A 16,271-nucleotide genomic window follows, 5' to 3' on the forward strand; every position below is an offset into this window, starting at 1 on the left:
AATCGTCATTGATTAAAGGCTCATCATGTAGGATGACCTCTTGTGCCAGTCCTCACTGCTGCAGAAAGAAGAAGCCTCTGCCTGAACATACATTGTTGTTTCCATGTAGAGGGGATGCAGTATGTGGAGTAGCTTTTGTAGCATTCCTTTTCGCATAATCAGCCCCAGAGCAGTCCTCAACACAGAGCCAGCCTTCTTGATCAGATATTCAGTTTCTTTGAGTCTCTGGCTCTGATGCTGCTGCCCCAACAGATGGCTGCAAAGCATATTTAACTCTCCACCACAGATTTATAGCAGAAATGCAACATTTTGGTGCAGACGTTAAAAGACCTTAGCTGCCTCAAGAAGTACAGCCTGCTATGTCCCTTTCCAGTGCAGTCTGTTAAAACTCCAGGTATCTATATAATCCTTCACCAAACACTATTTTTATCCTCTCCCAGGATAGAGATAGTGTTAAATGGTTTATCTGTGGATCTCCTGAAATCCACAGTCATCTCCTCTGTCTTATTTATATTCAAGATGAGGAGATTGTTCCATCATCATGCCACAAACTGGTCAGCCAAATTTCTTGTCCATCACTGATAAATCCAGCAACTGCAGAGTCATTTGAATATTTCTGGAGATGACACTCTGACTTTTACTGGAAGTCTGATGATGGAGAGAAACAGAGAGAGTGCCGGTAAGTAGTATAAGGCTGTTCATGGGGAGTCTGTGTGATGGTTGGTGCTTTCATCTCTGGACAAATCATAACAGCATGCACAAATGTCTGTGTCTGAAGATTCAAGGGTATACACTCTTAAATCTACAGAGACATCAATGAATAAATGTTCTTGTACTTTCAAATCCTTAAACTTATGCCATGTGTGTGCTAAAAAAAAAATTGTAACAGGACTTACTGTAGTTTGGAGAGGAAGGAGGAGAAGAGAAAGAGAGGGTGGATGTATTGTCCATTACTCTGTCTTTGAAAATCTATATCTATCTCATTTAACATTTCCAGGTCCACTTCAAACAATCCACATATACTGAATGCCTTGTTAATTAGGAAGATCCTCTAGCTGCCAAATAATGATAAAGATACAACCAGCAGTTAGTTGCCAAAGCTTAGCCTGGAAATAAACTTCCCTAATTAACAATTCACAATTAATTTGGTTATGTTGGTAAAACCTAGCTTTGGTGGAGGTATCTGGAGATTACTTCCTGATGTAGCTTTACAGAGAGGAGAGTGGTATTGATACACTAATGTAAAAACATGTAGGTTTCAGCAAAATGACAAATAATGTTTCCAAGTGTCAACATTCAAGAGTCAACTTGCATATGCAGGAAACAGTTTGCAAGTCCCCATGACTTCAACAATGACAGGAAACCACATGTAAAAACGCAATCATTCCTAAAAAGGTACGGTACGTGTTTAAAGATCTATAAACGACAAATGACTGACAACACAGCAAAGAGAAAGCTACCTGTTGTACGTTACAGGAACACAATACGAGTCTACATGAACTTGAGGCCTGAATGGTATGTAAGGAATGTCCAGAGAAGCTTGTCATCAGCGGTCTGTTTGTAAATGAGTTTATAGTTTAAGTTGTTCTGTGTTGGAAATGACAGACGTGAATGATGAACTATTCAAAACATCCTAAATACGTACACTTTTTTACATTTACTTCTATTTGTGCTGCTGTTTTGTTTATAGCTTTAAATTAACTTAAAATAAAGTGTAATGATCTTAATAAGAGTAGACGGGTCAAGCATTATATCACTGGACTAATTAGTCAGTAAACATCAAAACCTCAGAGGAGCCCCAGAGCAGTCTGGTAATGCTGGTTTATTAATGTGTTGCATTAAATTTATGCACATACCGTACTGCATGTAACCGACTTACTGACTTTACATGGTGTGAGCACATTTTTTATCAGGCAACACATCTTTGGTGCGCTGGTATCCATCAGCTTTGAACATGACTTCAAAACCTGCCAAGAAATGAGACGCAGGCTGTGGTATAAAAAGGTTGATAACATGCATCGATCACAGAGCAGTGTCTCTGAATTCCTCTCGCTAAGTTAGATAAATGTCTTTAAGCCCTGATATCAACTAATTAAAAGAAAAACAGCAAAACTAATTCCATATCAAATTTAATCAAAAGGTAATTCGATGTATAAATGTACTTTTGTTTGGTCAAGCAGGGGGCTCTCAATGAAAAATTATCCCTCTGATTTACTGTTCATAAAGCACAACTACAGTTGTTGTTTAGCAAGTCTGATTAAAAACATCTTTACCATTTGTTCCTAATTTGTTGCTAATCAGCATATAAATTTAAAGTTGTCTGTGACAGAGAAAAACTTCATCTTCATCTCTTGCGGGCAATGATTTTGAAGTGTTTCTGAGTCCATGCAGGGATTTTCATGACTGAATTATGTCTGTTTTGAATACAGCCCTGCCTGAGAGCATGAAGATTACAAGCATCCTAGACTGAATTCTCATCTATGTCACTTGTTAATTGAAATTTTTCCATATTTTCAGAATTTTTTTAACGATATTATGTACTGTAGCTAGATGGAAGGCTTCAAAACATCAAACCCTAAACCCTGAAATTAGGAATAATTCTACTATTCATATTATTTTTGGAACTGAGGTTGTATGTAATATAATTATGTGTGAATAACAAGTCTTTCTAAATACGAACAGTGCAGTTTTACAGTGTCACCCTCAAAGCAACTTTGCTGCTGCTCACGACAGTATTTTTAGATATCATGTGACACAGATACTAAGTTGGACATTTTGTTATCTTATTAAGTGACAGACTCTCGAAACACTCCAAACCATCTGATTATAATCAGTGTGCAAGCCAAGCAGAACAAAACACATATTCTAAGTCTGTAAGGCTTTCTAAATTAAATTAGACTTGACTCAATTTAGGTCTTATTTAAGAATCCCAAAGGACTGATTGTTTCATTCTGATAAGATGGAGAAAACATGCTGTAAGAGCATTGTGGAAACAAGCGTTGCAGATTTTGACAATGACCTGAGAGAGGTGTGAGTCGCACATTTCAAAATGAAGAATCACAGTCCAGTGGCAGCATTGCCAACAATTCCTGGTTCGGTAAATGTGTAGCAGTTCAGGTTTTTTTTTTTGCATTCACTGTTGTCTCCTGGTCATTTTTGAAGAAAGACCTCAGCCCAGACTGAAACACGAATAACATGAATATCTTCCGCTTTGCCTTCATTTCAGCTAACAAACAACAAAGCTACCACACTGTGCCACATTATTATTATTACATTTTGACGAATATGGGGTAATTACTTTCCGCTTGTCTCAAATACCTCTTGAATATAAACTAGCCTGTACAGGTGAACATTGGAATGTTAATAGAAAACGTCAAAGACTTTCTTAATTAACGGGCTGCACGGTGGTGTGGTGGTTAGCACTGTTGCCTCACAGCAAGAAGGTTCCAGGTTCAACACCCAGCTGGGGCCTTTCTGTGTGGAGTTTGCATGTTCTCCCTGTGTATGCGTGGGTTCTCTCTGGGTACTCCAGCTTCCTCCCACTGTCCAAAAAATCATGCATGTTAGGTTGACCACCTGCTGGTGGTGGTCGGAGGGGCCGATGGCGCCGGTGCATGGCAGCCTCGCCTCCGTCAGTGTGCCCCAGGGCAGCTGTGGCTACAATCCAGTAGTCTGCCACCATCAGCATAGCACTTTGAGATTCCGTATGAAATGAAAAGTGCTTTACAAATGTAATTGATTATTATAATTTTTCCACTACATGCATTTTGCAATGCTCATTCTGAGAAAGGGACGAGTATTGAGCCCGACACCCAAGTGCAAATCTTCTCTGCTCATGTTCCACTGAACAAGACTGATGATGCCACGTTAAAGAAGGTTACATAGCTGACGACGTATCTCTGCATGTCTAATCAGGACAATGTGGTGAGATCAGGTGCAGATTAGAAAAAGATCAAAGTGCCTGAATGATCCTGAGACTTTATTAACCATATTATCAAGGCTGAAGGGATTAAAAGCCATTGTGAAATATCTGTGTCTTTTTTTTTTACGGTTTGGGGTGTATATGAATCTCGGAAGGCTGATTTGTGTGGCTGAATGATCCAGATAATTTGTTTTAAGTTCTTCTGCCAACGAGACTGAGATCTCAAAGCCAAGTCCAGAATAAATTATGCTTAACTAATTATTGTAACTGCTCAGCCATGCAGCAATGCTGACAAAAAAACCTGAGAGCAACTCTCACAGAAGAGAAGAGAGAGACAGGTGGAAAGGAGCAGAGCAGCCTTCAGCATCCTCTTCCATGATACATTTATAGTGTGTCTGCAGTGTGATAGTTGCAATGCCCTGCTTCAGCACTGTAAATAATCATTTCTACATGTATCCCATGTGCAGCGGTGTGTATAAATGTACAGACATTTATCATCCACACAGGGTGAACTGCAGACAAGGACACCTTCTGTGATCATGCCAGGAAAGCCTCAAGAGGACGGCACAGTGATGAAAAGTTCCCTTGGATTTGGACGACAAAACAGCAAAATCGAAGTATGTGGAGATAAAGAAAGAATGAAAGCAGCAGCAGCAGAGTGTGAAATGACTGCTGCTGCACTGGTTAAATTATGGTGACAGAAATTTTACAATATAGCAAATATGAGAACCGATGGAAATTCAGAGTTTGCCTCAACAGAAAATGAAGATGGGGACAGATCAAAAACCAGGCTGTGCAGAATAAATAAAGGTCTGTTTCCATTTTTGTAGCCTTGACTCTTGTGTTGGGGGAAATTAAAGTCTTAGCCATATAAGAATGATGACAAAAGAAAAGAAATCAAAAAGTAACTATAGCCTCGCTTGCCTTTTTTATTTTGCAGCAAAGTCGAAAACGCCAATGAGTTTATTAAAGCCTCTACAGTTTAGACTTTGGAATAAAGTCACCTGCATTGCAGCTGTTAATGTTTGGCCACCATCTGTCGTTGTGCACGGGTCAATAAAACCCTGAAGTGGTCATAAAGCTAGTTAAGTTTGCATAATTTCTCCATAACACAAGGAGAGGAAGATGGAGCAGCAGGAACAGTTACTATGCAACTTGTACTTAAGGGTTGTAAACTGTTAATGGGAGGCTGATGTCTGGAGACCCTCAAGAATCCATCCATCCATCCACTTTCTATACCGCTGAATCCGTCGGTTGGGTCGCGGGGGGGCTGGAGCCTATCCCAGCGGTCAATGGGCGAGAGGCAGGGAACACCCTGGGCAGGCCGCCAGTCCATCACAGGGCCACACAGAGACAAACAACCATACACGCTCACACTCACTCCTAAGGACGATTTTAGAGACACCAATTAACTTACCCTCAAGAATCCTGTGATGGAATCAAGTATTTGATCAAAATGCAGCGTTTTAATGTTCATTCAGACATATGTGCTGCAACATTAATCTTGTTGTCAATGGAGGATCCATTCAGGGGAATATAATGGACTGCAAAAGTGACTAAGTTGGTCACAAAAATTAAAATAAGTATCATGTTGGTGTGCAGGTCAAGGTGATCCAAGGAAACTGAATAAAAGGCAACTGGACTTCTTTTCTTGATTCTTGATGATGTTTAATCTCTAATTTCTTTCTTTTTTCAGTTTTAGGTATCTGGTGAGATGCTTTAGGTATATAAGCTGTTGTTGGGACATTCACATGAAGCCATTTTCACATATGAACACCTGAAATGTTCAGGAAGCTGTGCAGAAAATGGAATCTGGTTACCTCAGTTGCTGTCCACATAAGTGCATAAAAGTGGAAGGCTTTCTGGTGGAGATGAGCTCCCCCAGCTGGAAATGAGAGGGTAAGGGAACATGGAAACAGGTGACTTGAGCACAGAGACAGCAGGTTGTGAAGCAATTACGCTGTGAATCGCTGTTTTCGAGTGTGATCGTGTGTGTGGTTGTTTGTCTCTGTGTGGCCCTGTGATGGACTGGCGGCCTGCCCAGGATGTACCCCGCCTCTCGCCCATTGACCGCTGGGATAGGCTCCGGCTCCCCCGCGACCCGACCGACAGATTCAGCGGGTATTGAAAATGGATGGATGGAAAATCACTGTTTTCTTTACAACAGATTAAAAATAGCTGGCTCCCTATTGTTTTGATATGAGTACTGCTTGTTTCTGTATGTGTCTGCAGAAGTGGAGGGTGAGAGGAAAGCAGGTCAGCAGACATGACAAACCCTCACCAGCACACACATTTACTTTCACAGCAGGTGTGAAAACGGTTTTGGTGAATCGTTGAGGTCACGCACAAGTCACTGATCCATTTTGTGGGTCCTTTAGTTTGTTGTCACCTCTGAGTTGTTTACACGTCTGATCAACATTCTGGTCACATGATTCAAAGTGTGGCTTTTAAACTGTATGAGCAATTATTCTGTTTAAAGTGGCATCACTTTAAAGAAGCCTGTGGTATCACCTACTGAATAGTCCACGCAGTTACTTGCACAACTAAATCCAACTGTTCGTCATCCCAGAAAAGCAGACAGCTTTGGGTCAAATCTGGCAGACATTGACTGTGTTTAGACAACAATATATTGAACTTTTGTGCCTTTTTTTAATTTAATTTCCAACTTTAATAATGAAGTGATATTTTGTATCATGTTATCATACTAATATGATATTTGTTTTGTAAATATATAAATATATATACAAATATACTGTTTATGTGGTTTCTGTGCTTCAGGCGCACATTACAGGTAATAATTATTAGATACTTAAATAGTCTTTAAATAATTTCTCATACCACCTTTTCTTAACTCCCTAAAGTCTCTGAGACTTTTTGGACGCTATCTGTGATAGGAAATGAAACATGCAGTTGAACCGTAATGTACCATGATGTACTCTGTCCCTGTAAAATGAATTATTAGAATTAACATTAAATTTGATTTGGGCCAAAACGTGTGTTTTCCACCTGTTGCTTAGGTGCTGTTTCATTTATGCCATTTTTTTTTAATGGTGTTTAGTTTTTTTTAGTTTTTTTTAGCTTGTTTTCTCTGTATTATAGTCTAACAGCGGTTTGTTCAGTTCATAAGTTTGTTGAAAGTCCTTTTATTCCTTATCTTGCTGCCTCCTGGAGTTCTGTCTGCATTTGGGTCCTCATCTCTGCCATTCTTCACAACATTACAGATTTTCAGCATCACCTTCAGCAGCTTCATTGCCACTTAGAGCTTCATTTTATGGTTGTTCCAAAGGTTCTTTCCGGTTTAGGTCAGGGGAAGATTTTTTTTTTATGAGTGACGCTGAGCGGTCCTGCTTGAAAATAATATTATTCCAGAAGATGCAACTCTTTTTATACAGCTGCAGGTAAAAATGAAGAGCCTCAAACAGCACAAGGATATCATCATAATGACCTCCTCAGTAATGTCACAGTTTTCGATTTCTGAAGTCAGACTTTATACATTTGATTTAATCTGATTTGATGAAATTCTTCCTTCATAAGCTTTCTGATCAAATTCATCTGTGCTGAATAACTAAAACATATTTTCACTTTGAAGCTTTACATATGAAGTACTGACACTTTTCCTGCCTCTTGAAAGACTTGCACTGTAATATTCCAAATATTTATCTTCAGAGTTGTCTTCCTCTCTGTTCTTAAACTTTTGAATGCTTAATGAGATGGAACAATCTTTTTAAATCAAGTTTGTCTTTAACTTCCAGCACCCTCCAAAGTGAGAGCTCTATGTACTAAAACTAAAAAACTTAAATTTGTCACCGGACACTAAAATACTGCTATAATGTTGATAATACAGTGATCATTTGAAACAATGAGTTGATGAAATATACAAAAAATACAAAAATGAATTCCATGTAACAGCATAATGTTAACAACATTAGAGTATAATCGTTTTAGGATGATTCAACCCTCCAACTCAACTTTCAAAACTACTGCACAGAGTAGCTGTATGAAAGTTACACATCAGTATATCTTAACCCTTTGATGTGCAACATGGGTCAAAAGTGACCCGGCTGAGTTTAAATTTTCCATATCTTTGCAGTAAATTAACTTTATCATTCAATATTCAAGGTATTCCTCAATTAACTTGTTTTTAATCATCATGCATCCTTATTTTATTTTTTCCTTTCTTACTTTTTGAATAAAAACCCTTTTTGTATCACTACCCCTCTAATGCGCAACATGGGTCAAAAATGACCCGCATTCATTTTCTATGTTACTTCATGTATGGCTGAGGGTTTCTATGATATATCTCTGAAATAAATTAATCATTAATCATTTTCTATTCCAAGTATGCAGTAAATATCTTGTTTTTGTTCAGCACAAATCTTTATTTTTATTTTCCTCTCTTACTTTATGAAGAAGCACAGCTTTGGTATTTCTACATCTAGTTTACACACATGGGTCAGACAGGACCCACATGCATTTACCATTTCACAGCTCAGCACAGCTCCCATCAGACATCTAAGTACACTAAGTTTTGTTTTTCAATTATTACTTTGGAGATTTCTTGATGACAGTAGTGAAAGATAACATTACATTACATTATATGATGATTAGGTTTAGGTTACTTTAAGAGTGAGTACATTGTCAGAAAGTTACAAATAATTATTATTAGCTAGCTGTTGACATATTCTATTTTAGTTAGGGTTAGGGTAGGGTTATGTGTTATGTGTTATGTGTTATGTGTTATCTGTTATCATGTATTATTTCCTGTCTTGGTTCTGTTATTTAGTTCCTGTTTCATTTTTGTAGTGGTTGTCCTCTTGTGTTCTGTTCCAAATTCACTTACTGTCTTTGTCTTTTTCCTGCTTGTTTTTGATTGCTCACACCTCTGTCTTGTTGTATTGTTTGTTCATCCCTGCCTGCTAGTGTTTTCCCCACCAATCCATGTTCTGCTCACTCCCCTAACCTGAGCTTCTCCTCCCTCTCTTCACCTGTTCTTCTTCTCCTTTGTATTTAAGTTATTTATTTTGTTGTTGCGTCATTAGTCTTCCAAAGTATGTCTTGCCGTTCTGGTCTTTGTCTGGTAGTTGTATTTGTATTGTAGTCGTCATAGTCAAAGTCATAGTCATAGTCATGTTTTCCCTATTTGCCTTGTTCTTCCATTTTCTGTTTTTGGATCTTGCCTATAACCCTTTTTGGTTATATCAAAGATGCTTTGTTCAAAGTCCCTCAGCCTGCAGTGTCTGCATTCGGGTCCACCTGCTTTGCCACCCCAAAAACCTGACAGTATGTACGTGTGAAAAAATTACAAACATGTTGCAAATACTAAATAATTGTTTGGCCCCACTCACTACTAAAGTAACTACTTGAAAAGAATTAAATAGTATTAAGTTACTTTATTTTATGTCACACTTGGATGAATGGGTCATTTTTGACCCATGTGTGTAAATTCGATGTAATAATATAAAAACTACTTTTGCTTATAACGTATGAAAGTAAAAATGAAAATAATGATCAGTGGTGATCAAAAACAAGATATTTAAAGAATACTTGGAATATTCAATCATAAATTAAATTGATTTCAAAAGATAGAACAAAGAGAAACTCAGCCAGCATGAAATTACCTTGGAAATGAATGCGGGTCATTTTTTACCCATGTTGTGCATTAGAGGGGGTGTGCATATGTTGCGCATCAAAGGGTTAAAGAGATGTAGTCCACTGTACATGCTTTAAAAAAAAAAATAAGAAAAATAAAATCTTTACTGACGCAGAGTGGACACAAATTCAGCATTAGCAGTTTGTAGTAAACCTAAATCACCACTTGGGGGCGCAAGTGCACCAAGAAGTCTAATGCAGCGCCGGTGAATCCAAGCCAAATAAAGTAATAATTACACATATAAGAGCTGTGAAGCGAAGTCGTTTGCGTGCTTTTAGAAATGCATATGCAAGAGTTGTCCTGCTGGTTCGGGGTCTGTGGTGGCTGGGGGGCTGCTGGCCCCCGGATGTGCCCGCTACGCCACACTCCAGCGGAGGTGGGGGATGGATGCATGTGCTGTGCGAGTGTTTGTGGATGTGTTTTTTATTTTATTTATTTATTTTTCTTTCTTTATGTATGTATGTATGTATGTATGTATTTATTTATTTATTTTATTATTATTATTATTATTATTATTATTATTATTATTATTCATTTTTTTCTCTTATATGATTTATGGGGTGACTGGGTCTGGGTCTGGGTCCTGCTGTCCTCTGGCCTGCTTGTGCTGTTCCTGATGGGGGGGGGGGGGGCATTGCTTCTCCCCGCTGCTCGCGGCCTCACCCACCTGTGGGCACGTCTTGACTCCCGGGGCGCTTGCCCAGGGGCACTGGGGCAGGCGCTGGCCCACTGCGGTTGGCTGTCTGGGGCGCCTGGCCCTCTCGGGTGTTGGGCGGGGCTCCTGCCGGGGGGTTTTGGTGGCCCTCGGGCTCGCGGGGGCCGGTTCCGGCACGGGGCCCATGTCTGGGTAGCGGGGGCCTGGCGGGGCTGGTAGGCTGCCCGCCTCTGGTCGCCGGGGGGGCTCTGCCCGATGCTTGTGGGGGCTCTGTTCGGGAGCTTCCTCTGCTGTCTTCTGGGGGGATGCGTGGTTGTCCCTATGGTGGGCTTCCCGGGTTCTGTGCTCCTTGGGTGCTGTTGGTGGCCTGGGTCTGGGGGCCCTCTCGGTCTGCTTCTGATTGATGGGGGGGGGGGAATTGTGACACTATACACTGATATTTAAGCATAGTTATTATGTGGGACCATCTATGTGTATTGCATGTTCATGCACACACTCACACTCACACTCACACTCACACTCACACACACACTCACACTCACACTCACACTCACACTCACACACACTCACACTCACACATTCATTAGCCCAGTAGCATGTTCACTATGCTTACTAAGCAGTTGTTGTGCTGTCCTGTGGTTTAAGGTCACCTGTGCATTATATGAGATTGCTGCTGCTTGTTTTTTTTTTTTTTTTTTTTTGTTTGTGTGTTTGTTCTCTGCTTGAAAAAAAAAGAAAAAAAAGAAATGCACATGCACGGTTTCTGTTGAACAAAAAGAAAAGTCCTACTTGTGAGCATATCACCATAAAGAATAAGTAAAAACAAAAACCTATTTGGTTCTTTGGTGAATGTCATGTTTCAATTAAACTTAGATGCAGGAGTCACTGTAAAAGTAATTAGCCTACTCCCAGAAACTGATTTGAGATCACTTTAAAAAGACAGTTATGCATTAATTACATCAGATTTACCCCTTTTCTTGTCAGAATCAGAATCAGAATGCCTTTGTCATTATACATGGTACAACGAAATTTAAAGCCACCAAAAACAGTGCAAAGAGAGTGGGAATATAAAAATATTAAAAATATATAAGTAATGTAAAAAAAAAAGGGAAGGGTGTTGTCTGTTTGCTTACACATTTTAAATGACACAATTCTACTTTAAAGCTGTTCATTTTACTCCTAAAAGCATTGACAGACACAGTCGGGGATAAAATATTTATGATTTGTAGTTAAGGAACCACATTTGAAATCAATTGATCAAAAACTCAGTAGTGACCTTGTTTGTTTTGTGGGATTAAGCTTTACTGCCCTCGGAGATCCAAAAACGGAGTGAGGAATGGTAAGATATTCTCAAACTAAGGAAGTTCTACTTTAACTTTTTGGTATGGATAAACAGTTGAGTTGACAGTAATCATTAATGTTAAATCAATAGCTAATTTCTTAGTTATTGAATAGGACATAGTTTCCCTATGTCTGTTTGTTAATAACTCCTTACTCTGCAATGTGTTTATTTATTCTAAGTTACTTAAGAGCATTTAATCAGGCCAGTCTTGATTCATTCTTCATTGTGAACAAATGTTTGGATACAAAGAGACAGACTCAGTTGGGAGATGTGTATTAGAATAGAATAGAATAGAATAGAATAGAATAGAATAGAATAGAATAGAATAGAAAAATACTTTATTTATCCCCCAATGGGGGAAATTCAAATTCGTCAAGTAGCTCAACATTTTTTTAAATATTTACAATGATTGAATTAACAACAATAAAACAACAATAATAATACTACTACTAACTAAATAATAATAAATGACTAAATGGCAAATTAAACAAATAAATAAAAATCAATCAATCAATTTGAGAAGAACTCAGCAGTCAAAGCCTTATGGCTGTGGGAACAAAGGACCTTCTGAACCTCTCTTGAATATGACCACATGGGGGCACAAGTGTCAAAAGTATTGTACTTCCATGTATCTCTCAGTCTTAGTGAACACCCTGTTCTTCAAAAACCTCTCTCCATTATCAGTGCTCCCATTCACAATCTACATCAGTCAAACACAAAGTCATGTCTGGATGTGCTGGCATGCGTGTGTCTGTGTTTGTGCCAGAGGCATTCATTGCCAGTGTCAGCCATCGGCCACGCTGCAGCCTGGAGATGAGGCTTAAAGTTATGGACCAATATTAATAAATGGTAGCCCTGGCAACAGTGTTGAGTGTGTGAGTCAGAAGAGCTGAGGCACAGGGGAAGGCAGGGCACTGTGGCCGAACATGGATGCTGTCTGAAAACCACTGTCAGGTCTGCTCGTCAACCGGTGTCACATCTGAACCAGGGTTAGAGGTGGGAGTGAAATATAACCAAATCAACATGTGATGTTTGTGTGGTTGAGCTCCTACAGCAGACCAGTTTTGGCTCAGAGGGATTCAGGGGTGTGTTTGCTTTAAGCCACTCTAAATCATAGCAATTGCATTAAATGACCTGTGCAGCAGTGTTTGAATGGCTTCAACAACACGAAGATTAGAATTCTGTAAACAATCGAGGGAATACGACATGGGTGTTCCCTCTGTTGCTCTGGGATTGTTGGGATGTTATGTGGTTGTGATGCACATTCTCCCAGATCTCTGAGGGGTGGATGATATTTTTAAAGTGACCATAATGGTTGTTGTGGACTTCAGGTTTGAGAACTGGATATAAATCAGTCCAACTGCTGCAGACAGTGGACGCCAGCCTCCAAAGCCCTCACAGGCCAACAGAGGGACAATAGATTGTAATACTGTGACTGTTAATAATTAAAATTTTGGAAATGTGAAATAATTAGGAGCAGACCTATGGTGTTATGCAGCTGCATTGAGGGTTTCCTGACCTCAGTCACGTCTACACAGAGCAGACTTGTACGCAGCCATCAGTCTCTGTATAAAGTAAACAGCCACTCTCCAAGTTCAGGTCCCTCACTTCCAATCTTTGAGCTGCCTTTGTTTGTTGTAGCACTGCAGAGGCCCGAGGAAGCTGATTACAAATCACGCCACTTCCCCAAGATTATAGAAACGTAACGGTTAGTTTGTGCCACAGCTTCATGCAGATTGTCCAATTTCATATTTGCTCAAAAAGGCTGGAAAAGAGAAAAAAATTATGTTTAAAAACCTATTTATTGCATCAAGGGACACAGCACCCTGATAAAATATGATGATCAAAAAGCAGCATTAGTAAAATCACTGCTATTTTAGTTATTTTTAGCTGGGTTGGTTAAGTTTTTATGCTGTTATTGGTGAATACAGTCAAATTTAAGCGGTTTTGTTTAAACCAACCTGAGCACATTGAGGCTACAGTATAGTGTTAGTTGAATAAAGCAGTAAAAACAGAATTTATATTTGATATATTAAGATAAGTGGATGGTATAGTTCTCAAGTTGTTGACACTAAAGGTATGGAACCTTCTCTCCCCTTTTACTGAATTGGTGTCTGTTGGTGTGAGAGGTCACTCTGACTGGCTGTTCAATGTGGTGAATCAGTGTGTAAGAAGGGAGGCGGCAGTCACGAAAAAAGGCTAACGGCTAACTTTAACATGTCACACACAATCTATTTTTATCTTCTATTCTAATCTATGCATTCTTACGGTTTTCCCTGTTTGTATAATGCACATGCTAGCAAATGTGAGGAGATGCAGCAGTGAGGCCTCTCGTCACCACTGGTTCTTCACGTCACAGCCCTAAAATGCATCTCGATGTGGACTTGAACAGTTCTGCATTGAGACAGTAACAGAGCAAAATCAAGAGTTTGCAGCCCAAACAAAGTCACAGCGTAGGATTGTTGACTAGTGATTTTCTTGCCTCAGTGGAAGAATAAAGTTGCACATATCTGTTGTTATGTTTCATTTAACTGCTGTTGAAAACAAAAAGAAGAGGCACAGGACTAAACAGTTGCCCCAATGTCATGCTAAAATTATGGCAGCTTCACTCTGGAAGCGTGTTGTGCGGAATGTCTCGATTTTCCTTTCAGCTCCCATGTTGACAGAATAGAGCATCCACGCCAGCTGTGTGCCATCTAGAGTTTCTGTGCCGTATCTGTATTTCACACATCAGATAAGCATCGGGGAAGCTTCTCAGCAAAATACACAGTAACAACATTTGTTGGTCTTTGTATTGACCTCATATCAGCAAGACATCTTTTACTTTATCTTCAGTGTGGTGGCAGTATTCCACAGACATTTAAAAATACAGCTTACCTGCTGGGATGACAATTGGTTGTAGAGAACGATTTTCAGTTAATTTTAGCCATTCTGAAGTTACAGCTGGAAAACTTTCATGACTTCCCTTTTTGAGTCATACAAACCACACAATACACAAAACTCTGTTAGCATTTATGACCTTTACCAGCAGCATGCTGACTTAACAACAACTGTGCAGCAGTTGTTCAGCAGAAAGGTTGTTGGTGTGAATAAACACATGCAGCCGTGACACAGCAGTTCAGCAGAGCACACGTCACGTTCCCTGTGTGAAGCCGGCGTTACTGAGATTGGTGACAGCGAGTGATATACATCTCCCAAAAATTAGATACCAATTTCAATCTGCTAGGAAGACAAGGACAAAAACTGCGAAGCAAAGAGTCTCGAGTAAAGCTGATTAACAGGCCATTGCAAATGATTCACGGACCTCTGTGGATATCGACTCATATGACTGCTGAACATAGTCATGTTTTGTGACCACCTGAGGAACACTTGCCAACGTTCACCCCTCAACTTTTGAAGGAAATGCATGCAAATCTCCTGCAGGCTCATCTTCGAGGCCACAAAGAAAACTGGAACAAAGCAACCGTGATCTCCTCCTAAGCTTAACTGAGAAGTTTTGTTGCCTAAATCTAACCAAAAAGAAAGAAAAAGAAAAAAACTGCAGCTCACTTTGTCCATTTGAAATCAAACTGGCTCATCGGTGTCATTTAAGGACCAACAACCTACGGGATTGTTCAAGTTAGAAGAATAAATGCTCTGCCATGTTGGAGACTTTGATATCTTTTTGTTTTGGGCTTGCAGTGCATTATGGGACTGAAACTGATTGGAGAAAACCAAATAAATGATTAGGTAAAAGAATTAAACAAAGAGATAAACATAAAACTGTTAGTAGAGTAGCTGATATCATTGTTATTCCTTTGAAACACAAATACTAATGTGATCCATTATGAATTTTTTCCATCACATCTACATTGCATCACTATTATAGTGTCTGCATCTTGTTGTGTCAAATATTTGCCTATATCTCTCTGACAAACTACTGTAGTTCTTTGAGTGTCAAGTTACTAATGTGTCAAGTTATTTTATGTATGTAATATCAGTATCATCACAGCAGTAGTTTAAAAATACACTTTGAGGCTTATATTCAACCTTCTGAATCCATTTTTAGAGTATAAAGGTTCCAAAATGAGTTAAACGGGTAGTTATATCTCTGTTTGAGATGAGCTATGATCACAAATCTACAATGTACTATATTTGGTTGGAAAAATGTAATTTCTTTTTAACTGTCCTATAAACATCCTAACATCTTGAAGGAATTAGGACTTTTCTACACCCGCTATATATAATAGAACCTTCTTTTCTGTTTCTTCACGACACAATACATAATTTTAGATGTCTTGGCGGGGAAGAATACCTCCTCCTCTCATTGTGTTGACAAAACCCTCTTAAATAGAGCTGGGAGCCCAAGTGAAACCAGATTGCTATGAGAGATAGAGAAAGCAGAAGATAACAGGCCGTAAATCAGATGCTGCTGTGGCAAACATGTGCAGCCAGAGATACTTTATCAGACGGGAGTAACACCTTCCTGCGGCAGCAGCAGCTAAAAGAGTTGTAACTTCTGTCAAAGTCTCGTTTGTGTAATGGTGTGCTGACGTTTTCACTGCACCTTAAGAAACCACTTTCAGGTTTCTCAGGCTGCAGTGATTGTTACATTCACAGTCCACAGCCGTGCGAGCTGCTCGGTGAGGCTGTACGCTGCACAATGTCCTCAGAGCTAAATGCTAACATCAGCAAGCTAATGAGCTCACTCATATTGACTGAA

This window comes from Odontesthes bonariensis, chromosome 13, assembly GCF_027942865.1.
Source record: "Odontesthes bonariensis isolate fOdoBon6 chromosome 13, fOdoBon6.hap1, whole genome shotgun sequence".
In the NCBI taxonomy this organism is placed as follows: Eukaryota; Metazoa; Chordata; class Actinopteri; order Atheriniformes; family Atherinopsidae; genus Odontesthes; species Odontesthes bonariensis.